This window comes from Papio anubis, chromosome 8 (assembly GCF_008728515.1).
Source record: "Papio anubis isolate 15944 chromosome 8, Panubis1.0, whole genome shotgun sequence".
In the NCBI taxonomy this organism is placed as follows: Eukaryota; Metazoa; Chordata; class Mammalia; order Primates; family Cercopithecidae; genus Papio; species Papio anubis.
This window is the reverse complement of record NC_044983.1, coordinates 28453704-28468428: the sequence shown is the minus strand read 5'-3', so window position 1 is coordinate 28468428 and position 14725 is coordinate 28453704. Positions and strand designations below refer to the sequence as shown.

Genomic DNA, 14725 nt, shown 5'->3' with positions numbered 1-14725 from the left:
GGGATCACTTGAGGCCACGAGTTCGAGACCAGTCTGGCTGACATGGTGAAACCCTATCTCTACCAAAAATACAAAAATTAGCTGGGCATGGTGGTGCACGCCTGTAATTCTAGCTACTCAGGAGGCTGAAGCAGGAGAATCACTTGAACCCAGGAGGTTATAGGTTGCAGTGAGCTGAGATCATGTCACTGTACTCCAACCTGGGCAACAGAGCAAGACTTCGTCTAAAAAAAAAAAGAAATAGCAACTATGTAGCAGGCTGCTGTCAGTATTAGCAATAATGTATACAAAATTATATACTGTTGTACTGATGGCTCCCATTGAATCAGACCTACTGATATTCCTGGTATTCATACCCTTGGGTAGCCTCCTCCCATATTGACTCTGGGCTTGGTCATATGACTTGTTGGCTAATGAGACATAACTGTGACCCAAGCAGAGGCTCAATAAATATTTGCACATTCAGCCTGGCCAACACGGTGAAACCCCATCTCTACTAAAAATGCAAAAATTAGCTGGGCATGGTGGCGGGCGCCTCAAGTCCCAGCTACTTGGGAGGCTGAGGCAGGAGAATCGCTTGAACCCAGGAGACAGAGGTTGCAGTGAGCCAAGATCGTGCCACTGCACTCCAGCCTGGGCCACAGAGCCAGACTCTGTCTCAAAAAAAAGAAAAAAAAAAAAATTGTGCACATTGAGGCTTACACTCTTGGAACTCAGATGCCATGTAAAGAAATTTGGGCTACCCTACATAAAGAGAGAGGCCCCAATCTTCCAGCTGTCCCCACCAAGTGAGGCCCTCTGGGACCTTCCAGTTCCAGCCAACCCACCAGCTGAACACAGGTTCTTCAGTGAGCCCAGGAAAGCAAGCTCAGGGCTCCCACTGATTCTACATTATGGTGAGTTGAACCACGCAGCCAGACCACAAAATCATGAGAAATTACTGTTTTGTTTCAAGCCACTACATTTTAGCATGGCTCGTTAAGCAAGAATATATAATGGACACACTAATATTTTAAAAATACTCACATATACCTACTATGAGCCGAACACTATGCTAGGCTTTAGGGAGACAGCAGTGAACACGACCAACAAGGGCCTCCCTCTCATGGAGCTCACATTCTAGTGGGGAAGACAGACCAGAAAAATAAAACGATTATGCTTTGTTTTGTGTACTATAAAGGACAAGGTTTATGAGCTGAAGCAGAGAATAACAGGGAACAGCAGTTGCTTTTGATAAGGTAATCAGGGAAAACCTCTCTGAGACTAAATTCAAGCAGAAACTTACAACATGAAAAGAAAGCAGTCAGGCAAAGAGTAATAGACTAGGTCCTCAATAAATCACAGCTATAACTAGTAACATATAAAATTATTGATATTTATTATTTGTATACTTGGTACACAGAGGACATATATATATATAAAATCTTCATCTATATATAAAATCCATATATCTGTATACTTCATATATCTATATATATAGATATATATAGTTTCCTGCCCTTTCCCTTCCCCTGTGTCATCAGTCAGGGTCCAATTAGAAAAACAGAAATCACAGAAGAGATTGTATTATCCTGTTCTCACACTGTAAATAAATACCTGAGACTGGGTAATTTATAAAGGAAAGAGGTTTAATTGACTCACCGTTCCGCAGTGCTGGGGAGGCCTCAGGAAACTTACTATCATGGCGGAAGGCGAAGGGGAGGCAAGGACCTTCTTCACAGGGCGGCAGGAGAGAGAAGGGAGAGTGCAGGACAAAAACTGCCACTTTTGAAAACCATCAGATCTTATGGGACTCACTCTCTGTCGCTAGAACAGCATAATCTAATCACTTCCCTTCCCCAACACGTGGGGATTACAGGGCCCTTCCTTGACGTGTGGGGATTACAATTTGAGATTTCGAGATGAGATTTGGGTAGGGACACAGATCCAAACCTTATCAGGGATTTAATATAGAGGATTTGTTTCAGGTGTCAGAAAGCTGAACGAGCAGAAAGCAATACTGAGGTAGCCTAGAGGGCTACAGAGAGCAACTAATTCTTGTAGTGCTGGAATAACTAAAGGGAAGAGGTTGGGAGTCACCACTGCCTAGAAACTCGGAGGAGCGTCTATGAAGAGAAAGCGTCACTCAGCTGCTACTGATATTTCTCAGAGGGCTCAATGAGGTTGGTTCTCAAGGAGCACCTAAAGTAGCTGGAAGCTGGAGTCAACTATTTGTAAAGTAAAGTGTTGTTTTGGGGGTAACACTGGCTGAAAGAGCAAGTCAGAAGGAAGAAAGTCCCTTCTTCTTTTCTGTTACCTTCCAATTTTCCTCTAGTGCCCACTATTGACAGAGCTTTGCAGAAATGCAGCTAGCAAAGAAATCTGTTAAAGGAACAGTGCAGCGTCCCAGACACAGCCTAAAAGAGAGGAGCATGCACAGGCAGATTTGGAGCCGAGAAACGGCAGGCAAAGGGCTAAGAATGTCCAGGTTACTTTTCCTAACTCCTGTTTTTCCAGCATCTGATCCAGTATACCATTTGTTCTGACTCTCTGTTGTTATTTTTAAGAAGGAATTTTTGTTTTAAAAAAGTTTCTGAATAAAACTGGTTTTGGCCAGGTGCAGTGGCTTACACCTGTAATCCCAGCACTTTGGGAGGCCGGGGCAGGTGGATCATTTGGTTCATGTCAGAGTTCCAGACCACCCTGACAAACACGGTGATATCCCATCTCTATTAAAAATACCAAAAAAAAATTAGCTAGGCACAGTGGCGCATGCCTGTAATCCCAGCTACTTGGAAGGCTGAGGCAGGAGAATCGCTTGAACCCGGGAGGTGGAAGGTGCGGTGAGCCGAGATCGCACCACTGCGCTCCAGGCTCTGTCTCAAAAAAACAAACAAAACAAAACAAAAAAACCTGTTTTATATATACTAATGTAATAAAATGACGATCAAGTATGTATTAGGTTGGTGCAAAAGTAATTGCAGTTTTTGCCATTGAAGGTAATGGCAAACATGCCCTTCATCAGAATACGATGGCAGGAACTTCTATCCTTGCCTGTCTCAGTAGAAATGAATGGGTGAGTGACTGGATGAATGCGACTTACAAGATCTGTCTTTCCAATGGCCAGGGGGCATTTGGTCCCCACACTAAGGCTATTGGACATCCGCACAGGACAGTTCTATTTTAGGTGTCCTTTCCTTTCTGAAAATAAAGTTGTGCTTTGTAGAATGAAAAAAAAAAAAAAAGTGATGGCAAAAACCGCAATTACTTTTGCACCAACCTAATATATAAACTACCTACAGCAGCCACTAAAACCTAATCAAAGAGATATACTTAAAAACACTAATAAAAAAAGGAAATCTGAAAGATGTTCAAACAACCCACAGGAAGACAGAAAAAAAAACCCATAAAGACAAAAACAGGGGAGAAGCAACAGAAAACAAAATAGGAGACGTACACCAATATATTAATAATATCATTAGCTGCTACAGCCCCTGCCTTGAGTGCATGGCACTCCAGCCTGCATGAATGCTCCCCACAGCTCCCACCACCCATTGGAATGGCCAACAGGGTACCTGCATGTGGCCTGAGCCAGGAGGTGCAGCAGAAAATTGAGAATCCATATGACGCAGACCTGAAGCAGATCAATGGATCACCACCCAGTGCCAAAAGCATGTGGGCTGGCCCCAGCCTGGACACGAGAACTTCCAGAATTTCCTCAAGGAGGGCACAGAGCTATGTGAGCTCATTAACGCACTGCGCCCCGAGGGGCAGGCCCCAGTAAAGAAGACCCGGGCCTCCACCATGGCCTTAAAGCAGATGGAGCAGATTATCTCAGTGCCTGCAAGCAGCTGAGCGCTATAGCATTAACACCACCGACATCTTCCAAACTGTGCACCCCCGGGGAGGAAAGGACATGCCCTGTGTGCAGTGGATCCTGATGAACCTAGGTGGGCTGCCAGTAGCCCAGGATGATGGGCTGTTCTCTGGGGCTCCCATATGGTTCCCTAAGAAACCCAAGGAGAATCCTTGGAACTTCTCAGACAACCAGCTACAAGAGGGCAGGAACATGATTGGGGTACAGATGGGCACCAACTGCGGGGTGTCTCAGGCTGGCATGACTGGCTATGGGATGTCACGCTAGATCCTCTGATCTGAGGATTAAGCTCTGATTTTTTTTTAAATCTTGCCCAAATTCCTATCTGGGGAGTCATGCCCTACAAAGCACAAATTCTCATCAGATGGGTTTCATTTAACCCTGTATATTGTGACTTACTTTCCAATCTGACTCTGGAATAACATTACGAGACAAGGAAGGAAATCAAAATATTTTACCCCAAGACATGTTTCTCTGCCATATCTTCATATGGCCCTGCAAAGCTGTCCTTTTGGGGGGAAATTTTGCATCTGTAAATAATCTCTATCAACATAGCTAGATCTTTTTTTTTTCCCCCAGGCCCTCCCAATCCTAAAGAAATTGAAAGTTTTGCACCTTTTGTTTTTGAGATGGAGTCTCGCTCTGTCACCCAGGCTGGAGTGCAGTGGCATGATCTCGGGTCACTGCAACCTCTGCCTCCCAGATTCAAGTGATTTTCCTGCCTCAGCCTCCCAAGTAGCTGGGATTACAGGCACGTGACATCATGCCCATGTCTCTGTATTTTTAGTAGAGATGGGGAAACTCAGTCTCAGGTAACCTCTGCCTCACAGGTTCAAGTGATTGTCACTTGATTCTTGTGCCTCAGTCACCCAAGTAGCTGGAATTACAGGTGCCCGCCACAATGCCAGGCTATTTTTTGTATTTTTAGTAGAGACAGGGTTTCACCATGTTGGCCAGGTTGGTCTCGAACTCCTGACCTCAAGTGATCCGCCTGCCTCAGCCTCCCAAAGTGCTGGGATTACAGGCATCGGCCACTGCGCCAGGCCTGGCATCAGAGTTTTTAAGGACAACTTACTGGGAGCGGGGAAGCCAGTGAGCTGTGAGTGCCGATCGGTCCGGTCAGAGATGAAATCATAGGGAGTTGACGTTGTCATCTTGTGCTGAGTCAGTTCGTAGGTGGAGGCCAAGAGATCGGATGAGCCAGTTTATGGATCTGCGTGGTGCCAGCTGATCCATCAAGTGCAGGGTCTGCAAAATATCTCAAGCACTGATTTTAGGAGCAGTTTAGGGAGGGTCAGAATTGCAGCCTCTCCTCCAGCCTAAGTGACTCTCAAACAATTTCTGTAATCTCGCGGCTAATTTGTTCGGCCCCTATAAAGGCACCAGTCCCTGCGTTAGGAGGTTTGTTTTGGGAAAAGGTTGCTATCATCTTGTTTTAAGCTATAAACTAAGTTCCTCCTCAGTTAGTCTGTACTGGGCCCATGGAAGGAACAACGACAGCTTAAAGGTAGAACCAGTATGGAGTCGGTTAGGTTAGATCTCTTTCACTGTCTCAGTTATAATTTTGCAAAGGCGGTTTTACTTCCCCCACAGCTGTGGCTACAGGGACTTAATTTATAGGGAGGGGCCTGTGGCAGCTGCTACCCCAGCCGCTGCCGCACCGTGCTCACCACACATCTAGGGTAGCCTTCCCTGGCAGAGGCCCTCCTGGCTTCTCATTTTCCATTCCCCTCACTGTGGCTAGGGAGTGGGGGTGACAGAACAGAGGAAGGAGGGCTGCCTACCATGGTCTGGGGCTTGAGGAATAAAGAACCCCAGGCTAGGTGCAGTGGCTCACGCCTGTGATCCCAGCACTTTGGGAGGCCGAGGTGGGCGGATTACCTGAGGTCAGGAGTACAAGACCAGCCTGGTCAACATGGTGAAATCCCGTCTCTACTAAAAAAATACAAACCTTAGCCAGGCATGGTAGCAGCGTCTGTAATCCCAGCTACTCGAGAGGCTGAGGCAAGACTGCAGCCTGGGCAACAAGGGTGAAACTCCATCTCAAAAATACAAAAAATAAAAAATAAAGTGAGTCTCCCCTAGACAGCATATAGTTTGATCATGTGTTTTTTATCCTTCTCTCAATATTTCCCTTTGATTGAAGTGTTTAATCAATTTATATTTAATGTAATTATTGTAGGATTTTTATCTGCCATTTTGCTATTTGTTTTCTATATGTCTTACGGCATTTTATTGTTCCTCTATTCCTTTATTACTGCCCTCTTTTGTGTTAGATATTTTCTCATGTACCATTTTAATTCTCTTGTCATTTATTTTTTCTTTCCTTTTTTTTTTTTTTTTGACAGAGTCTTGCTCTGTCGCCCAGGCTGGAGTGCAAGGTCACAATCTTGGCTTACCGCAACCTCCGCCTCAAGGTTCGAGCGATTCTCCTGCCTCAACCTCCTTAGTAGCTAGGATTACAGGCGTGTGCCACCAGGCCTGACTAATGTTTGTATTTTTAGTAGAGATGGGGTTTCAGTTTCACTATGTTGGTCTCAAACTCCTGACCTCATGATCCACCCGCCTCAGCCTCCCAACTTTCTTTTTTTTTAGAGATGGGATCTTGCTATGTTGCCCAGGTTAAACTTGAACTCCTGGGCTCAAACAATCCTCCCACCTCAGCCTTCCAAGTAGCTGGGACTATAAGTGTTTGCCACCACACTCAGCTCTTATAATTTCTCTTACTATATTTTCTATTTATGTTCTCTGTTGCCCTTGTGATTACAGTTAACATCTTAAGTTATAACCATCTACTTTAAATTAATACCAACTTAATTTCAATAATATACAAGAGCTTTGTTCCTATATAGTTCTATTACTTCACCACTAGTTTGTGTTATTACAGTCATACAAAATAAGCCCAATACAGTTTTATAATTATTGCTTATTCAGTTATCTTTTAAATCAGGTAGAAGAAGGAAAGACTTATACACACACAAAAACCATTTATGTCTTTTACATTTACCTATATAGGAGGTACCATTACTAGTGCTTTATTCCTTTGTGTGGGTCAGAATTACCGTCTATTTCCTTTTATTTGTTCAAGGTCTCAGTCACCCAGGCTGGAGTGCAGTGGTGTAATCATAGTTCACTGCAACTTCAAACTCTAGTGCTCAAGTGATCACCCTGCCTCATCCTTCCCAAGTGTTGAGATTACAAGCATGAGCCACCATGCCTGACCCACAGTTTTCTGTGTTTAACCAGTGAATGTCTTTATTTCTCCTTCACCTTTAAAGGATAGCTTTACTGGATATAGAATTTTTGACTGACAGTACTTTTTAATTTCGGCACTTCATATGTCACCCCAGTGACTTCTGATCTCCATGATTTCTGATGAGAGATTCTCTGTTAATCTTATTGAGGCCTTACTGTATGTGACAAGGCACTTCTCTCCTGCTGCTTTCAAGATTCTTTGTCCTTGCCTTCAGCAGTTGGATTAGGATGTTTTTAGGTGTTGATCTCTTTGAGTTTATCTTACTTGGAGTTTAGTGAGGTTCTGGATGTGTATATTAATACTTTCAAATTTGTGAAGTTGTAGGTCATTATTATTTAACATATGAATTATGCCCCATTCTCTCTCTCCTCTCTTCTGGGACTCCCATTATATATTGGCTGATATGCTTGATGGTGGCTCAAAGATCTGAGTCTCTTGTTTATTTTTATCCATTTATTTTCCTTCTATTCCTCAGATTGGATGATCTCAGTTGACCTGTCTTCAAGTTTGCTGTTGTACCCCTCTAATGAATTTTTATTTCCAGGTTTTGTACTTTTCAACTTCAGAATTTCTATCTGGTTCTTTTTTTAATATAATTTCTATATCATAATTGATGTTGTACATATGGTGCACATTGTTCTTATGCTTTCCTTTAGTTCTTTAAACATATTAGTCCTTTGAACATATTTTTAACAGCTGATTTAAAGTCTTTGTCTAGTAAGTGTAATGTCTGGGGTCCGTAAAGGACACCGAAAGTTTACTGCACCATATGACCTTTTTTGACCTAGTCTTTTATTTTGTTTAGGCAGTCACACAAGTCCACCCAATTTCAAGTGGAGTGGCAAGGCTCTGGAAGAGCAGGTGGGACCAGAAATGCTTGTGTGACCATTTGTGGAAAATATAATCTGCCACATTTACTGTTTTGGAAAATCAAGTCACTAATGGCAGCGCTGCTTATAGTAGTCAAGTCACCAGTTCAATACACTTGTCTTAGCCTGCATTAGTACCATAAAGCACATACATGAAGATGATTTTTTTTTTTTTTTTTTTTGAGACAGAGTTTCACTCCTGTTGCCCAGGCTGGAGTAAAATGGTGCAATCTTGGCTCACTGCAACCTCCCCCTCCTGGGTTCAAGTGATTCTCCTGCCTCAGCCTCCCGAGTCGCTGGGATTACAGATGACCACCATCTTGCACAGCTAATTTTTGTTATTTGTAGTAGAGATGGGATTTTGCCATGTTGGCCAGGCCGGTCTCGAATTCCTGACCTCAGGTGATCCACCCGCCTCAGCCTCCCAAAGTGCTGGGATTATAGGCATGAGCCACTGCGCCCAGCTGAAGATGATTTTTAAGATGTGAGCCTTAAGCTACTTCTTGGGTCTTCTGGAGTTGTAGTGGCCAAGCATTTTTATATTAAAGTACCTTTCATAAATTAGCTTTATTTTATTTATCTTTTATATAACTATTACGACATTACATTTATTTTCTGCATTAAATAATTATTAAATTTTATAATTTTTTATTGAAGTATAACATATATGCTGAAGTACCCAAATCTTCAGTGTATAGCTCAAGAAATTTTTTCAAAGTAATAGTACTTATTTATTATCTCACAGTTTCTATTGGTCAGGAATTCAAGAGCAGCTGAGTTGGTGGTTCTGGCTCAGAGTCACTCATCAGGTTGGAGTCATATGTCGGCTGGGACTGCAGTTATCTGCAGGCTTCACTGGGGCTGGAGGATTCACTTTCAGTGTGGTTCACATGGCTGGCAAGTTGGTGCTGGCTGGTGGTTGGGGGCCTCAGATCCTTTCTCCATGGGGCTCTCCTTGGGTTTCTCTGAATGTCCTGACAATATGGTGGATGGATTCCCACAGAGCAAATAATCCCAGACACCAAGGTGGAATTGGCAATACCATTTATGATCTAGCCTTCAAAGCCACATGCTATCATTTCTATCATATTTTATTGGCCACACAGAGCCAAGTCTGATTCACTGTGGGAGGAGACTACACAAGGGCATGAATACCAGGAGGCTGGGATTACTGGGGGACGGCTACTACATTGCCCCATAGATGGATTCTGTTCTGGGTGCCATAGACTCATCAGTGTCTTGCATCGCCTTCTTTTTTTTTTTTTTTGAGATGGAGTTTCACTCTTGTCGCCCAGGCTAGAGTGCAGTGGTGCGGTCTTGGTTCATGTGAATCACTTCTTAACTTCCTGTGTCTTGAATGTTGCATTTGTATTTTCCAACAATCACCCTTGGCTCCTCAAGGCTGTGCCCTCCTTAGTATCTTTGAGTCCTCAGAACACTGTTTGTTACTAGCCAAGCAATAATTCCCATTGCCAAAGCTCCAAGGCTCAGCTGCCTGTCTGTCTGGAGGTTTTCAAATAGACAAGGACGTGTTAATGACCTAGTACGTTATCTGTTAAGTTTTGGCAGGCAGCATGGAAATGTGACTTCTTAAATACGAAAAATAAAATTGTAATTGTATTCTTAAACAACCACAATTACTTACTAATGGTATATGTGCCTGTTGGGCAGTGCACAGTTCCTCAAACCATGGAATCAAATTAGACATTGCCATTCACATTTCCTGTTCCACATCAATATTTACACACTACTTGCTTTTTTTAATAACGGGAAATATTTTTAATTTAAAAAATTTTAAATTAAACATTTTTAAATAAAAGGAAACACTGATGAACACTTTGTTTTCTATTTTGCACCATCACTAACAATATTCCAAAGAATGTCTCATACAAATATCCTTGTTCATATGTGGGAGTGTTTCACAATAGTTTATTAGAACTGGAATTTCTGGCTCATAGAACATTTGCATTTCCAATCTTACTAGGTAATTCTGAGTTGTTCTCCATAGTAATTTACTCATTTATGCTCCTAAAATGTTTAAGAATTTCCCTTTTCTCCATTCCTGCCAAGTTGAGTATTATTAAACTTCTCCATGTCTGCCAATCTGATGGGTGTGAATTGCATCTCATTTTTTAAAAAATTAGGGTAAAATACAGGTAACATAACATTTACCTGCATCTCATTTTTTCCAATCTTAAACACAGTTTTATTTAAGACATTGCATTTTCCACTTACAATACAGTGCTTATAAAGTGCAATGTTATTTCCTTCCCTTGTGCACGTGTTCCATATTTAAGTATTGAGAATGCCCAGTAATTTACTATAGCAGCTGAACTTTAAAGCTGCCATAGAATTTGCTAAAAATTTAAGTCCTTCCATGTTTGCACTGTGTGGAACGATGCTACATCTTTTCTTGGGTTGGCTTAATTAACCTCGTCAATGGTGGGCCCTGAGGAAGCACCAACAGAGGGAGGAGCTCCCCCACCAGGGAATCCCGCAGGCATTCCTCCTGAGTGCCTCTTGCACTCTGGTACAGCTTGGTAATGATGGGGTTGCAGACTATCTCCAGCTCTTTCTGCTGATGTTCAAATTCTTCCTTCACTGCAGTCTGATTCTGTTGATAATGTCATTACACTTGTCAAGAATCTTCTGTTTGTCTGCATCGTTAATCTTGCCTCGAAGAGTAACGATGCTTCAACAGTGCTTTCATGTTGAATGCATCTTCAACAGTGCTTTCATGCTGAATGCATCTTCAACAGTGCTTTCATGTTGAATGCATGGGACTCAAGTGAATTCTTGGATGACACTTTGTCCCTCTGCTTCTTATCTTCAGCTTTGCACTTCTCAGCTTCCTGGACCACAACTCAATATCTTCCTTGTCCAAATGGCTCTTGTCATTAGTGACAGTAATCTTGTTCTCTTTTTCTGTACTCTTGTCCATAGCAGAGACATTGAGGATGCCACTGGCATCAGTGTCAAAAGTGACTTTGATCTGAGGAACAGTGGAGTGCAGGAAGTAGGCCTGTGAGTTCAAACTTGCCAATCCATAGAGACAGAAAGTAGACTGATGTTTTCTAGAGGGAGGAATAGGTGAATGGAGAATGATGGCTAGTGGATATGGGATTTCTTTTCAGGTTGATCAAACTATTATAATATTTTTGTGGTTGTTGTTTGTTTTTGAGACAGAGTTTTGCTCTTGCTGCCCAGGCTGGAGTGCAGTGGCATGATCTCGGCTCACTGAAACCTCTGTTTCTGCCTCCCACGTTCAAGCAATTCTCCTGCCTCAGTCTCCCGAGTAACTGGGACTACAGGTGCCCACCACCACGCCTGGCTGATTTTCATATTTTTGGTAGACACGGGGTTTCACCATGATGACCAGGCTGGTCTTGAACTCCTGATCTGAAGTGATCCACCTGCCTTAGCCTCCCAAAGTGCTGGGATTACAGGTATGAGCCACCACGCCCGGCCAAACTATTATAATATTAGAAAACAGTGATAGTTGTGTATCACTGCATATATACCAAAACATGTCAAATTGTATACTTTAAAAAATGACATTTCTTGTATTTACTAATATCTCAATAAATTTGTGATAAAATAAGATGAAAATGCATCTCAAAATTCTTCCCTTTATGTTTCTTTTACATATCACACTTAGAAATGGAAATTTCCAGTAAGAAAACCCATCTAGAGACCTTGTGATGTGGTTTGGATGTTTTCTATCTCCAAACGTCATGTTGAAATTTGATTCCCAGAGGTGAAGCTGGGACCTGGTGGGAGGTGATTTGGTCATGAGGGTGGATCCCTCATGAATGACTTAGCACCATTCCCTTGGCGATGAGTGAGTTCTTGCTCAGTTAGTTGATGTGAGATCTGGTTGTTTAAAAGAGTCTGGGATCCTCCTCTTCACTCTATGGCCATGTGATACACTGCTCCCCTTCAACTTCCACCATGATTGTAAGCTCCCTAAGGCTCATGCCATAAACGAGATGTTTGCACCACGCTTCCTGTACAGCCTGCAGAACCATGAGCCAAAATAAACATCTTTTCTTCATTAAAAAACAATTTTTAAAGCCCCAAAACTTGCCAAACAGGTTGTAATCCTTGGTCATGGAACGCTCATCTTTATAAACCTGAATGAGCACACCAGGCTGGTTGTAAGCAGTGAAATTCTGTGTCTGCTTGGTAAAAATGGTAGCATTACACTTAATGAGGACAGTTGTGACTCCGTCAGCAGTTTCAATACCAATGGAAAGAGGAGTGACATCCAACAGAAGCAAATCTGGAACATTTTCAGACTTGTCTCCAGGTAGGGGGGCTGCCTGGACAGCTGTGCCATAAGCAACAGCTTCATCAGGATTGATGCTCCTCTTCAGTTCTTTTCCATTGAAGAAGTCTTGGAGAAGCTTCTGAAGGTTACGGATATGAGTAGAACCACCAACCAGGACAATATCATGAATCTGTGACTTGTTGAGTTTGGTGTCTCAAAGGGCTTTCTCTACGGGGTCCATGGTGCCATGGAACAAGTCAGTCCTTCAGGTCAATTCTTCAAATCAGGCATTGGTAATGGAGGTATAGAAGTCGATTGCTTCACTGATAGAATCAATCTCGACACTGGCCTGGGTGCTGGAAGAGAGAGTTATACTTACCACATTCACAAACCATACGAAAGTGTGAGATAGCTCTTTTGTTCTCACTGACATCCTTCTTTTTTATTTATTTATTTATTTTTAAATTTTATTTTTATTTTTATTTTTTGAGACAGAGTCTTGCTCTGTTGCCCAGCCTGGAGTACAGTGGTGTGATCTCGGTTCACTGCAAGCTCCGCCTCCCGGGTTCAAGTGACTCTCCTGCCTCAGCTTCACGAGTAGCTGGGACTACAGGCGCATGCCACCACACCCGGCTAATTTTTGTATTTTTAGTAGAGATGGGGTTTCACCATGTTGGTCAGGCTGGTCTCAAACCCCTGACCTCGTGATCTGCCCGCCTCGGCCTCCCAAAGTGCTGGGATTACAGGTGGGAGCCATGATGCCCAGCCTCACTGACATCCTTCTTATGCTTGCCCTTGAACTCAGCAATAAGATGGTTGACTATTAGGTTGTCAAAGTCTTCTCCACCCAAGTGAGTTCTCCAGGTGTAATTTTTTTTTTTTTTTTTTTTTTTGAGATGGAGTCTTGTTCTGTTGCCCAGGCTGGAGTGCAGTGGCATCACCTTGGCTCACTGCAAACTCCGCCTCCTGGGTTCAAGTGATTCTCCTGTCTCAGCCTACTAAGTAGCTGGGATTACAGGTGCACACCACCACACCTGGCTAATTTTTGTATTTTAGTAAAGATGGGGTTTCACCACTTTGGCCAGGCTGGTCTTGAACTCCTGACCTCAAGTGATCTGCCCATCTCGGCCTCCCAAAGTGCCAGGATTATAGGCATGAGCCACCGTGCCTGGCGTTCCAGCTGTAGATTTGACTTCAAAGATCCCATTCTCAATAATGAGGACTGACACATCAAAAGTGCCACCTCCCAGGTCAAAGATCAGCATAATTATTTCAGCTCCAACCTTTTTCTGTCTAAGCCATAAGCAATAGCACCTGCAGTTGTCTCGTCGATAATTCTAAGTACATTGAGACCAGCAATAGTTCCAGCATCTTTGGTAGCCTGACGCTGAGAGTTGTTAAAGTCAGCTGGCACTGTGACCACAGCATTGGTAACTGTTTTCCCAAGATCAGCGTCTGCAATGTCCTTCATCTTTGTCAGAACCACAGAGGACATCTCTGGGTAGTAGCTTTCTGTCTCTCCCCTGTATCCTCCTTGGACCTTGGGCGTGCCAGCTTCATTCACCACCATGAAGGGCCAATGCTTTACATCACACTGGACAACAGCATTATGAGATCTGCATCCAATCAGACATTTGGCACTGAACACTGTGTCGCTGGGGTTCACTGCAACTTGATTCTTTGTGGTATCACCAACCAATCATTTGGTGTCTGTAAAGGCAACATAGCTTGGAGTAGTTCAGCTTCCCTGATCATTGGCAATTGCCTCTACTTTTCCATGTTGGAAAACACCCACACAAAAGTAGGTGGTGCCAAGATCAGTACCAACTGTAGGTCCCTTAGACATGGTTGCTGGTGTGTAGGTCCAGCTCGGACAGCGAAAAAAGACACAGGAACCCCAAGAGCTGCAGGAACTCCAAGAACTGCAGGCACGTTCCATGAGCTGCATCTTTTTTTCTTTTTTTCTTTTTTTGAGACGGAGCTTCACTCTTGTTGCCCAGACTGGAGTGCACTGTCGCTATCTTGGCTCACTGCAACTTCCGCCTCCCGGGTTCAAGTGATTCTCCTGGCTCAGCCTCCTAAGTAGCTGGGATTACAGGTACCCGCCACCACGCCCAGGTAATTTTTTGTATTTTTAGTAGGAATGGGGTTTCACCATGTTGATAGGCTGGTCTCAAACTCCTGACCTCAAGTGATCCACCTGCCTCAGCCTCCCAAAATGTGAGCTGCCACACCCGGCCACATCTCATTTTTAATTCAGATTTTTCTGGAGATAATTGTAGATTCATATACAGCTGTAAAAACAAATACAGAGAGATCCCTTGTTCAAGCATTTTTTTTTTTTAGAGAGATGAGGGTCTTACTATGTTGCCCAGGTTGGACGTGGCAATAAAAAATAAAATAAAATTTATATATCACTGATGATTAATAAACACAGTGTATTTATCACATTTGTATACTATAAAAGTATATTT

At 43.1% G+C, this 14725-nt stretch overlaps 2 pseudogenes; one reads left to right on the top strand and one right to left on the bottom strand.

Moving 5' to 3' along the window:
* The first annotated feature begins 3484 nt into the window (after window positions 1-3484).
* On the top strand, window positions 3485-4132 carry LOC101009325 (annotated as a pseudogene).
* A 5107-nt stretch (window positions 4133-9239) lies between these two features.
* LOC101008642 lies at window positions 9240-14273 on the bottom strand (annotated as a pseudogene).
* Window positions 14274-14725: the final 452 nt, after the last annotated feature.